Source organism: Sceloporus occidentalis, unplaced genomic scaffold, assembly GCF_023333645.1.
Source record: "Sceloporus occidentalis isolate IW3139 unplaced genomic scaffold, rSceOcc1.0.p SCAF_1, whole genome shotgun sequence".
Taxonomy (NCBI): Eukaryota; Metazoa; Chordata; class Lepidosauria; order Squamata; family Phrynosomatidae; genus Sceloporus; species Sceloporus occidentalis.
In genome coordinates, this window is record NW_028316981.1 from 90310038 (window position 1) to 90323884 (window position 13847).

Below are 13847 nucleotides of genomic sequence, written 5' to 3' on the forward strand. Positions count from 1 at the left end.
CAAGAGCTTGGAAAAGTTACTTTTTGAGGTACCACTCCCATAATTGTCAGACAGATAGATGATAGATAGATAGATAGATAGATAGATAGATAGATAGATAGATAGATATTCTCAAGCTGCAGGGATGACACAGTCAAGGGAAGAGGAAAGACACATTCACCTACAAAGGTCAAAACACACACATTTACTTGTGAAGCCCAGCACTCATTCCCTATCATCTTTGTGATGGGTAACATTATATTTCATACTACATGCTTGGTTTAGTGTCCCCAGCAGCTGTCTTTTTTCTGTCTCTAATTTCCCCAGCAAGGAAACGGCCCATAGGTAGCACTGTTTCCCAAATATTGGACCACCTTGTAAATCCAACAACCCTCCTCCCCTTTCTCTTCCCTATTTGCCCACTTCCTGATTAGGATGGCCACATGAAAAAAGGGACAAGGCTCTTGTGCCATTATTGTTATTCTTATGGTTATTAACTTTATTGATATCCTACCTTTTCCACAAAATTGGGACTCAAGGCAGTTTATCATGTAAAACTAAATTGTGAAACATAACAAAAAAACCCGAACTGCCAAAAAAAAACAAAAACCCACAGACAAAAGTCTAGATCAGGGGTAGGCAACCCTTTTGAGCTGGGGGCCGGGTTGCTGTCCTTCAGACAACTGGGGGGCCGAAGCCAAAAAATAAATAATCAAATAATTTTTTAAAATAAATAAATAAATAAATAAACCGGGACAAATGCAGGACAAAATTTTCAAATGGAGGGCACTTTTTAAATAAAAAATGGAGGACACGTGAAAAAATTTGCTGATTTTTAAAAAAAATGTTAAGATAAATGCATGTTTCTGAGGCTTCTATAGACAATTGCCCCACCATGCCCCTCGCGCGAGACGCCAAAGGTTCCGGCGGCAATCGGCAGCAGGACCGGGCTGGGGTCCCAAGGCCTCGCCAGGCCGCATCCGGCCCGCGGGCCACAGGTTGCTTATCCCTGGTCTAGATTAAAATTACATGACCCACAAAATTAAAATAGTTGTGCAGAAGAGGGAATTTCGGCAGACAAGGTTCACAAGCTGGACCCTTTGCCACATAACAGTTAAAGGTAGAGGAGACCTATCCTCTTTTTCATGTGGCCACCCTGTTTGTCCTAACTGTAGTGCATCTCACTGAGGTCTATGCAGTGGCCACTGCTCAGAGCACCCGGGGGATTGTGGAAGTTTTTGTCCTCCAAAGTAACATTTTCATGCAATAAATCAAAGCTGCAGAACAAAAATGCAGAGCAACTCCTTATGTTTGATCAGACACTTGCTGTGTGCATCTCAGTGTACAATTACACATGCTTTCAATCTAGATGAAACAGACCCTTATTTTGATCTACATTATTGTGGGAGGGGTAGCTGAGTGCATGCTTTCCTTTCATCTTCCCTCTCCCTTTATTTCCTGCCTGCCTCTTTCCAATCTGTTTGACCTTCCTTGGGCTTCACAGTCCACCCTGCTTTTTCTAAACAGATTCACACTGAGCTGTCCCTCAGGAATTCAGGTGTGCTGGTGGCTCAGGGAACATCATGAACAATTGTGACATGACATCCTCTTTTTATCCAGTGTCTAATATCCTTGCTCCCCCTACTGGCAAAACCATGAAGGAGGCATGATTATATTGAAGCACATTACGTTTGTTTCTGCTCTTGCAGCCCTTCTTTCAAAGGAAGTAATATTTATTGATGGGTTTGCATGTTTAGCAGAAATAAGACAATGCAAACTTAAAACAAGAATAGATTTTACACAAGATATTTTAAACATATTGCTATCTTACCAACTAATCATCTCCCAGCTTTGTGTTACTTGGAAATGTGCAACAACCAGTTCTGGAAATCAAGTTTTCAAATTCTTTTACAAAAATATAACTTCTGTGAGTTGAATGCTGTTATTGGCATGGATCAGAGGCAATTAAGGGAATTCCTCTTTTGGACTGATTCAAGAAAAGATCTGCAGTCAATTAGGACCTCACAATTTTCCTTTTGGTTCTCCTTTTTGAAGACTGAACATTTTAGGGCCAGATATTTGACTAAACTCAGGTCACCTACTTTGAGAATTGCCTTCACTGAGCTATGACTTCAAGTAATGCCTACTGCAGTTCTAGACGGATGCTACAACAAAGTGCCTTTTGAGAACAGACTATGCATCTGCAGTCAGTCTCAGGTGGAGGATATTGTTCATTACTTGTTAATTTGTCCATTGTACAGCGACCCTAAAAAGAAATTTTTAACACCCTTGCTGACAAACGAAAGTGGGAGCTCTACTGTTGATTTGGTCCAGTTCCTTTTGAGTGACACCAACGACTGTGTAACAAATAGAGTGGCTCTTTTTGCCATGGCTGCAAAAAAGATTAGAAAGAGAGAGTTAAATAAAATTGCCATAGATTGCCAGGGAGATGCCAAGTATTAATTAGATTTTACTCCATCAGGCCTGAAGAGGAAGAGCCCTCCCCTCCGTCCTTCCAACTGTCATCTTCTGGCCTGGGAGGGAGTGAAAGGACAGGCCAATGCCATCGGGCCTGAAGAGGAAGAGCCCTCCCCTCCGTCCTCCCAACTGTCATCTTCTGGCCTGGGAGGGAGTGAAAGGACAGGCCCAACACCATCGGGCCTAAAGAGGAAGAGCCCTCCCCTCCCTCCTTCCAACTGTCAGCTTCTGGCCTGGTAGGAAGTGAAAGGACAGGCCCAATGCCATCGGGCCTGGCCTCGATTAAGAAATAGAGCCCTCCTCCCTCCAGTCCATCTGCCTTGGTCCAGGCCTCAGAGGGAGAGAAGAATGCTGTGCCTGATCCCCTCCCCCCGCCCCACCATTCCCTTCTCACTTTTGTGTTGTGTCTTTTTAGATTGTAAGCCTGAGGACAGGGAACCGTTTATTATCCCCTCTGTTGTAAACTGCCCAGATTCCCAGTGATTGGGTGGCATATAAATAAATCCTATTATTATTATTATTATTATTTGTTTACTAATATCCAGGGAAGATGTCTCTTTTTCCATTTGTCCTTTTTAACAGTTAACTATTTTTAACTGCACATTAAATATTGGGACCTTTTTTGTCCTTTGTATTCTGTACCTTTTGTTTTAAATATTAAATGTTTTATGCTTTTTGATAAGCTCATTTTGTCATGGCCTCTGGCTAGTAAAATAAACATTGACTTGACTTGACTTGATAAAGCACATGCTGATTTTCTTTTGGAATTCCTTGATGCACTCCATTAGTCATCATATGTTTGCATTGTGGTTCCTTGTGCCGCTTCCTCTTCTGAATTCCACTTGGACCACTGGAATTTCTCTATTCATGTATGGTTGAAGTCTATGTTGCAGAATTTTGAGCATCATTTTGCTTGTATGGAAGATTAGCACTATAGTTGCTGTACTCTTTTGTGTTTCATTTCTTGCGGATGGGGATGTAAATTGATCATTTCCAATCCACTGGCCACCATTTTGTTTTCCACATATGTTGGTTAAGATTGGAGTTGATTCTGTCAGTATGAGTTATAGTAGTTCGTTTGGAATGTCATCTGTTCCTGGTGATTTGTTTTCCCCCATTTCTCTTATTGCAGCTTCTACCTTACTTTTTAGAATCTGTGGTTCATCTTCATACGACTCTTCATTCCATGTGTCTTTCATTTTTTCATCTCTTTTGCATAGATTTTGTATAAAAAAATTAATTTTTAGATCATGGGAAAAGGAAGAGGAAGGAGGAAGAATATTTCAGCACCTTTGAGACTGATTTATTTCAGCATCAGCTTTAACGGTTATCAACATATGTCAGATTCACTGTCACTTTATGATGTCTGTGCCCTCCCTGGATACTCAAAGTAGTCATCTCATTCTCTGCTTCATTCCATGGATTGGCTGGGTTGCCAGATCTCAGGACCTGCCCCTGAATTTTTGAATTTTGTGAGTCATCCCCAGGTGGGAGGCAAGGGTACAAATTCTCAGCTCTGGTTGTGTACAAATGTCCAGATTAGCTAGGAGAACAGCAGCTTGGTACAATTTCCAACACTTAATTGATTTTTGGCACAGCTTGCAAAGACTATCCAGGGTAGTTCTATGTATTTATAATTACGTAACTTCCTCCTTTCTTCCCAGTTACTTGGGCAGCAGGGCTCACCCTTGACACTTCTCTGTGTCCACTTTCTGGCTAGAAGCAAGTAGGCTAGATTAAATGGTCCTTATTCTATGTCCCTGATTAAGGGAGGAGGAATCATCCTCTCATTTCACCTTGATCTTTAGCTAAGACCCTTTAGCTAAGATTTCTGCCTTAATTTTTAAAAAAGAAAATATGTTCTCTCTCTCCCCCCCCCCCCCCCCATGTATTTAAATGACAAGCTGTGAGCAGTTATATTTGGTATTTAATCATATCACCAGGGGACATTCCTAGGTCTCAGGTTTGGATTCAACCTCAGGGCCTGGGATGATCCTGAATTTAGAACTATGGTGATATAAAAGACACTCTGCATGTGCTCACTTGCATTACTGGGTATGAGAGGGTAAAAGAAAAGTTCCAGCTATTATATAAAATGGGAGATGGGGGCTTTACTACTCTGCATGTTGACTGTTGATGTTGGAGCCAACCCTGGTGGGTTTGACATAAATAAAACACTAGGGATCCCTCAGTGAAACTAGGTGAATATATCAAGGAAAAGAACAGGTCATATAGAGTAAATATTTTTGTGTACAATTACTAACGCATATAGAAATAAAAAGTGGGAGTATTAAACTAAAAATGTCCAAGCAATGAGGACTGTCAGAAAGATCAACTCTCTAACATGTCACACACACTGCTATCTTTTTTATCATCTCTGCCTGAGGAAGAAGGTAGTGAAGCTTCAAAAACTTGCATAATGTATTTTATGCCTTGGAGTTGGGCAAATAAAGGTATAGCTGCTTTATGGGTTTTGTATATTGTTGTATCTCCCTAGAGAAATTTCTTTACCACACTATTATTTAAAAGCACAAGCTACAATCAGAATGAATGGCACACCTGAATATCACCCAAACGTCCAGCATCTTTCAAAACTCAGAAAAAAGCTTTTCCAGATAGAACTACTCAGTACAAATGAAGCAGGGTAAAAGCTGATGCTTCTTTTATACTGAGTGACTCTGTGTGGAAATGCTTTATCCTGAGTTTTGAAAGATGCTGGAGATTTGAGTGATGCGAGTAGCAGCTGGTGGTGCAGTCAGGAAATTTCACACTATGAACTTGATGAATATACTGTACATCTAGGGCCCAAGCATCATTTTTCTAGGCTGGATAGTATCATCATCATCATCATCATCATCATCATCATCATCATCATCATCATCATCATCGTTTCACAATGTGCCAGGTGTTACCAACTGGAGTTTTGGAACATCGATGATTGGGAGTCTATCCAAGAATTTAGGGGCCAGTGAGGTATCATCAAATGATGTTTCAATGTGCTAGTGTGTAACTTTGGCAGTTTCATTCAGATGTTTTGTCGGTTTAATTGGAATAGCTCCCACAGCTATTCTATCACTGCTGGAATCACAGTTTTCTTTTTCTCAGAGGCACTGAATCTTTGTTTGAAGCGCTTGGTATTTTAATGTTTTCCTATTCTTAGTCTTCAATTCTGCTCTCCCCCAGGATTACCACATCTATAATCCAATTTTTCTTTTTCTCAGCCATACTCATGTCTGGCATACTATTATCTTTGTTGTCAGTTTGAATCTTAAAGTCCCACAGGATTTTTCATCACCATTTTTCACAACATTTTTATGTTTATGTACCTACCTTCTTCTCCTTTTATGCACAGAATCCAATATATAATTGCAGCTGTCTTATCATGTCATTTCTTATAGTCAGTCTGTGTCATTGTTGTTGATGATTACCACCGTTACCACCACTATAATGATCTTCATTTATAATGGTGGAGCTCAAGCCAACATAAACTTGTTACAAAGGACCAATTTGTACACTGTCATCACGATCCTATACGTATGATCATATGAATCATAAAAATGTTTATTGGAATTCTGAATTTTCAGTTACATATTCTACATTTCTTTTTTTTAATGCATTTTTATTTAATAATTACAACCCAGCTGAGAATCCTACAAGTATACTATTTTTTAGAATTGCTTCAGTCATTAGTAATTTTTATTTATTTATTTATTTTAAATGTGTCGTCCATTAGAACACACACACAGCCACATACATCCTGGTGAAGTACAATGAATAAAAACATTTAAAACATTAAATACAATTTAAAAATACAAGAAAAGACTCCTTAAAAATAATTCGGAACCACAGATTATCCTCTCAATGTCTTATTTTTAAAAAAATATTCTGATGGATCAGTGTGGCTGAAAACATTAAGCCAACTAACTTTTAAGCTTTTTTCATTGCAAAACCATGAATTAGCTTTCCAAACTTTTTTTTTCAGTTTCAGATTGAATAAAAAAGATGTCTAAGTGGCATCATAATAACTAATCTTGTCCCATTGTAGAAAGCCTGTAGTTTTTGATGACTACTAGTTTTCTGAAACTTCATTTACAGATGTTTCTTATTATCTCATTTAATCATGTTAGTGTAGGGTAATTCATATTCTCTCCCAAAAGTAGATATGGAGGGGTTTTTTTTAAGGTATAACAATCCATAAGGAATAGTCTCAGAAAGACCTATGTAATACTAGTGAAGAAGACATTTAGATGTTTCTTCCACTTCTCCAGAGCCTACCATCATATATTTTAGAATGTGAAACAAATGTTACTGATTCTTCTGAATATGTGCTCTGATATACAGATGACATTGTCCAAACTTTATTGGAACTGGGACTTGAATGAATTGCTTACTGAAGGGGCTGCAGATCATACTAGAACAAATAGCAGCACTTCTAATTGCTCTCTTATGGTGCTTTATTTTGCCCTTTCTACCAGGTGTTACTTTCTCCTGCCTAGACACATGTTTGTCCATCTCACACACTCCTGGTTTAAATGCAGAAGCACTGCTAGCAATAGGGACACAGAAATGAGCACAATAAGAACATGATGGAGGTTTGTTGTGTGCCTGCAATTCATTTCTGACTTATGGTGACCTTAAGGTGAAAATATCATGGTGTTTCCTTGGCAGAATTTGTTCAGAAGGGGTTTACCCTTGCTTCCTTCTGAGGTTGAGAGAGTGTGACTTGCCCAAGGACACCCAGTGGATTTTCATGGTCAAGAGGGCTTTCAAACCCTGGTCTTTCAGGGTCCTAGTCCAGCACTCAAACCTAGTGTCCTAGTCCAGCATAGTACACTATGTTGGCTCTCAACATGTAGGTAGGAAGTGATATCATCCCATAACATCCTCTAACATGTAGGCACAGGGTGGTATACAAACATAGGACTAGGAAATAATGGGATCAAAGGAATCATAACTGACAGAGCTGGCAACCCCTATTTTCATCCACACTATGCTCTTCCCTCTCTGAAATTGTCCTTGTCTCTTTCATGTAATTGGTTCTAGGCTTAATTGTTAACATGTCTGGGTTTTGAGGGGGCGGGGACCAACAACAATATTGCATCAAGTTGAGAGAGTTACACAAATAATTAGTCAGCCTAAAAATTCATTCTCTTGTCTACTGATTCCTAAAATGTTAATGCAAAACTAAAAAGATGAAAGAATAATTACTACTCAGAGCCATAAATGCATGCAGCAGGAATAATGCCCCTGTGGAATTATAAAGCAGCAGCAATGGCAACAGCAACATGCAAGTGTATGAAAAAGCTATATTTTTGTATGACAACTCCCTTCAAGCTCAGGGCAGAGCAAAAAACAGCTACATGTTAACATCACTCCTTTTTCTCTTTGGGATCATGGCAAAACTACTGAACCCATGGTACTGGGTGCTGTCTCATAAGCCTGGTCCCAATCCTTTGAAGTGGGAATAGGCAAAAGCGGGAAATGGCATCAGTAAACAGTGGATAAAATCAAATGGCAGCCTCACTCACACCCATTTGAACTCACTGTTGGTTCAAGGCAAAGGAGAATGTCTCATCGAAGCTCCCAAAAGCGTACACGTTACATGGGGAGATGATTCTGGGTGAAAACATTGGAGCCTCTGTCATGTCTTAGCAGGGGTGGGTGGGGAGAGATGGAGGGCATGTTTATTGCTGCTTCTCATCATCAACTGCTCCCTCCGCACATATGCTTTGCGGGAACTGCAAGGACCAGACTGCAACTCCCTGGACTTTTACCCTGCTGTGCAAACAGGCAGGAACCTGACCAAGTTTCGATTGGAAGTTCATTTGCTCAGTATATGGCAGGAGCACAATCTCTTTGTGAGCTACCTCAGCTTGTTCAAGTTTCCACTTTCTTGCAACTCCATTGTTGAGGTTGCATTTTCCTGTGTTGGATTACTGCTTCTCCATACACACGTGACCTTTGTTTCCTTCTCACTATTCCTGTTTTCTGAGTAATCTTTATACTACCAAGGACTGAACAAAGTGTGGTGCTCCTGATGTTACTAGACTTCAGTGCCCAGAAACCCTAGCCAGCATAGACAATGGTGAGGAATTCTGGGAGTTGGAGTCCGACATCATACAGAAGGCTGCATCTTACATGTTGATACATAAGAAACAGAGAGAAAGAGATAGACAGAAAGTGTTTGCCTTCCACCTTCTTCATGTGCATTCACATATATCAGCTCACACATAGGCAAGTATTTTTATTACATTTATAGAAATATTTCATTTAATAACATAAATAACACATGTAAGGATCAGCATTTTCTATGATAATACCCCATTAACTTAACTAGCTATCTCCAAGGAAAGGAAGATTAATATAAACATATAGTAGCCATGGCTGACCTGAGGCCTTCACTGAAATTTGTGTGGGAAATTGCATACAACATGAAAAGTTGCATACTAAAATGCATAGATGAAGGAAATGAACATGTTAAAGAAGATTGCATTTTTTATTATTAAAAAAAGTGTTACAGCTGTCTTGAGTTTCAGTTCTGAAGAAAAGATGGGATATAAATAAAGATGACAGTGATGATGAATGCTGAGTTTGGATAAAAGTGACTTGTGTTGCCCCCATTAGCAATGTGATCAGCAAGAGAGTGCTGAGATTTGTTTTTTTTTTCCCCTCCAGTATAGCTGCTCCTTCTCATGGATAAGCCCAAACACAAGCAAGAGGAATGAGTTGCTGCAAGGCAAAAAAAAAAAGACTCTGCCCAGGTCCCTATTTATATTTACACAAGGAGATGGTGTGTGTGTGTGTGTGTGTGTAAAGAAAAAAAAAGACCTTTCCTTCTCTATCAGTTTGTTTGGATCACTGGAAGGGTGAAACAGCAAGCTTTGGGCCTCCAGTACTAGCTCACTTAAAATATGGCTCTTGTTGTTAAAAATTAGTTGCTGACCAGGGTCACATAGTCTTTGAAGACATTGTTTGTGAGTGAGGGGGACAGAGAATGAAAGAGAGATAGGCTCTTGCTTGTAGAGCTCAAATGATATGTTTGTTACCTAGGCAGCCTCACAGCACTGGTTTTTTGCCCCACATGCCCAACTTTTGAGAGAGCAGGAGAAAGGTGGATATGCCTTTGAAATGAGCATAAGAAAATATACGGCAACTCCTCTAACACTATAATTCCTCTAACATTTCTCTCAGAAGTCTTAGGAAAGATAGGGATTTGAGATAACAAGAAGGGGTGAAGGAAGATTCCAACTGGTCAAAGTGCATGTTATGTTCATCATGTGCAAACATCTGTTGTACAGAGTTTATTTCTTTTTTTAAAAAAGCTGTCAGTGTATGGGAGGAGTATTTAAATCCTTGCCTCTTCACAGTTCTTTACAACTGTTAATGGTCCTGGGAGAAAAACTGCCATTGACACAAAAGGCAGGGCTTGGAAAAGTTATTTTCTTTAACAGCAACTCCCAGAGTAAAGTCAAAAACTTTCATGGCCGGCATCCAGAGTTTTTTGTGGGTTTTTCGGGCTATGTGGCCATGTTCTAGCAGAGTTTCTTCCTGACGTTTCACCAGCATCTGTGGCTGGAATCTTCTGAAGATGCCAGCCACAGATGCTGGTGAAACATCAGGAAGAAACTCTGCTAGAACATGGCCACATAGCCTGAAAAACCCACAAAAAACAATAGCAACTCCCAGAGTTGTCACCAGTGACTATGGTGTCAGGGGCTTCTCAGGGTTTTAGTTTAAAAAAGTAACTTTGCCAAAAAAAATTAAAGAGGCTTGCAAACTTATATGTAGTAGACAGAGCAAGGGGTGCTGCCCCAATTGTTGCCAGGACACTGGCTCTGTTTGGGTAGACTGAATGGCAGTGGAAGAAAAAGTGAATGTTTGATTGCCACACACTTTGTTTTCCCCATCCAAGGAATTACAGCCATTTTCAAGTCTTTCTCAGAAGCTGTGATTATTACAAACTAATATAAGAAAGCACCAGGCATCCAGAATATGTTTTGCTTTATATCCTGTTACAATGTCATAAGTCTCCAAGTGAAGTCTAATCCATGACTAACACCATATGTGAGAGGTGCACCTATAAAGTCAGTCCTGTTGGAGCATAGCAGCTAAACAGAGCAGTGAAGAGTAGTCGAAATGCACTGTTCGTGTTCTCCAAACTATTTCCTTACCAGTTCCAAAAGTACCAGCCGCAACTGTCCCGCCTACTATTGCATGCCTTGCTCCTCTGTTTGTTGTTCTTTGATGGGAGGCTTGTCAGCCTGTGGACAGCCATAAACCAAGATTAGAAGTCCAGAATAACTGATAGTTTATGGTTTGCTGGCCTTGGTCTTTGGCTCTAGGAAAGCAAGCCCCTCCCAGGTCTTGCTTTCCTCAGCTGCCCCCTGCATTAAGATTATATATTTACCACACCCCAGAAGAGCTCCCTGTAAGAAGCCCCAAGGCAAAGCAAGATGGACATTTTCAGGATATGGGAGGGAATGGTGATTCTTTTCCAGATTTAGCATCTGATGAAATCAGCAGGAAGCAAGTCCAGGATGATAACTTTTCACACAATGTGGAATGAAACCATGGAACATATTGCCAGATTAGGTTGGGTGGGGCTTGGTCTGACTTACCTTAAAGACAGATTTCATAAAATTATGGGAAATGTCATTATCAATCACCACTCATCACAAAGATTATTAGGCTTATTCTTAAGGCACATACCTGGCCTATGATACCAGATGATGGGAATGATTAATAAAGGAAAGGATGGTTCATTTAATAATAGGTCATCCACCCCCTTCATTTTCTCTGCCACAGGTGCTTTAAGGCACTTACAGAGACAGTATTCTGGGCTGGATGATCCATCTGTCTAGACCAGCATGATGGTGTTTTGTTCATAGAATCACAGGGCTAGGAAGGGAACTGAAGAGTTATAATGTTACAGAAGGATTCTCAGTGCTACTGTATGGGAAATACACAGCGTACTTGTTATACACAGGCAAAATATTGTCTGCAGACCCCTTGGTATCCTACCCATTTTTTTCCAGTCCCTAGACCACCCCTGAAACAGCAATTGGCCTTTAAAACAAGATATTGGCCCTTGCTTAGCAAAGAGATTTATTTTTTTCTGCTTGTTCTACGCACACCCTGGCTGGAAATGAACTTCCCATTTTTCCAATTTAGGGGCGGAGAAGAAGCAAAAAGAGGATGGCAATAGCAAACTCCTCTGAAGAAACTTGCCAAGAAAAACCCAAGATAGGTTCTCACTTTGGGGTCACCATAAGTCAGAAATAACCTGAAGGCACGCAACAACAAACCAAACAAGCAAAAACCACATAACTGCAAAAGAAACGTAGAGAGCAAAACAAAGGACTCTATGTAACATTTGTCGACCTCACCAAAGCCTTCAACACTGTGGCAGATCCTGGAAGGAGTAGGATGCCCCCCCCCCCCCAAATTCCTTAAAATGATTACCCTGCTACATGAAGGCTAGCAAGGTCAAGTCAGATATGGCGATGCTCTCTCAGAGCCACTTCTCATAACTAATGGTGTGAAACAAGGTTGTGTTCTCGCTCCAACTCTATTTACAATCTTCTTCAGCATGATGCTCCAAAGCGCTACAGCAGATCTCGAAGAAGAAGATGGCATTTATATATGCTACCGTACTGATGGTAGCCTGTTTAACTTAAGCTGTCTGAGGGCTCACACTAAGACTCTAAACTATGTAGTCCGTGAACTGCTTTTTGCTGACAATGCTGCCCTCATTGCCCATACAGAAGCAGCTCTGCAGCACCTAACATCCTGCTTTGCAACAGCTGCAGAGCTCTTTGGGCTGGAAGTCAGCCTGAAGAAAACGGAAGTTCTCTACCAGACGGCACCTCAGGAAGAACACTACCATCCCCACATCACTGTAGGCAAATCTGTGCTTAAGTCCGTCCTGCAGTTCACCTTCCTGGGAAGCATCATCTCCTCAGGCGTCAAGATTGATAAAGAGATCGATCACAGACTAGCAAAGGCATATAGTGCATTTGGAAGGCTTCACAAAAGAGTCCGGAGTAACAAACACTTGAGGCAAAGTACAAAAATCAGTGTGTATAGAGCCATTGTACTGTCTATTCTCCTTTATGGGTCTGAAACATGGGTCACCTATCGCCAACACCTACGATTCCTCAAACGCTTTCACCAGTGCTGTATACGCACAATTCTAAATATATACTGGACTGACTATGTGACAAATGTTGCTGTCCTTGAGCAAGCAGGGATCACCAGCATTGAGGCCATGCTATTGAGGATGCAGCTGTGCTGGGCAGGACATGTTTCTAGGATGAAGGACCATTGCCTCCCAAAAATAATATTCTATGGTGAATTCCCCATGGGTCAGCATAAGAGGGGCGCTCCAAAGAAGAGATACAAGGACTCCCTGAAACAATATCTCAGGCTTGGCCAAATTGATCATCAACAATGGTTCACCCTGGCCTCGCATCAGGAGGCATGGAGACGCACTATCCACAATGCTGCAGCCTTTTTTGAAAGCTCACACCAAATGAGTCTCGAAGATAAACAACAACGCAGGAAGAACCACAACCCAGAAACATCCCCCAAGGAGACTCAATGCTGTGCTTCCTGCAACCGGGCTTGTTTATCTCGGGTTGGCCTTTTTAGTCATCAACACACTTGTAGAAAGTGTGGGATGAGTCCTCCCTGAATCTTCTTTTGTGAAGTAAAGCCCCACAAGACTCTCTGTGTGAGTGTGTACTTGTACATGAATGTCAGATTTTGTCCCACTTCTGTCCTCCAGACTAATCTTTGACTATTTCCAGCTGAGGCTTTCATCCTTCTCCCACTCTGTGTCAAAGCTAGAATTTTACAGAAGATCCAGATGACACTGTTTTCCACTTGTGACTCTTCTATACTTTTCCGCTGCAGCTTCTGTCTTTGTTTTTGCCAAAATAAAAAAGGAGAAAAAAACTGAAAAGCTGCACATTGTCTTTTAATGAGTAGCACTATAGTAGCCCTCCATCCAGAAGCACCCATGATCAAGTGTGGCAGAGGCCAGGAGACATGAAGTTGGTCAAGACCAGAAGGGACAGTGTGATTCAGTGTAGCATTTAGCATCAGAATACAATCAAGTCAAGCAAATGGCACACAGTGGGATAAAGACCCAGCCATTTCCTAGCTTAAAAAGTTAGGCTAAACCTCAAACATGAAGCAAAGCTCTCCCACCAACATTCAAGGTGCCCTTCACACACCAGGGGAAATATATATTTCCTGGCTTCTAACATCAGCCAACCCCAGTTCTGCAGTGCAAGAGAAAATGAAAGAACTGAAACCAGAAGAACCATTTATGGTCTCTAACAAGCTATAAATGAGGCACCAGATTAAAGACCATACTAGCAACAACC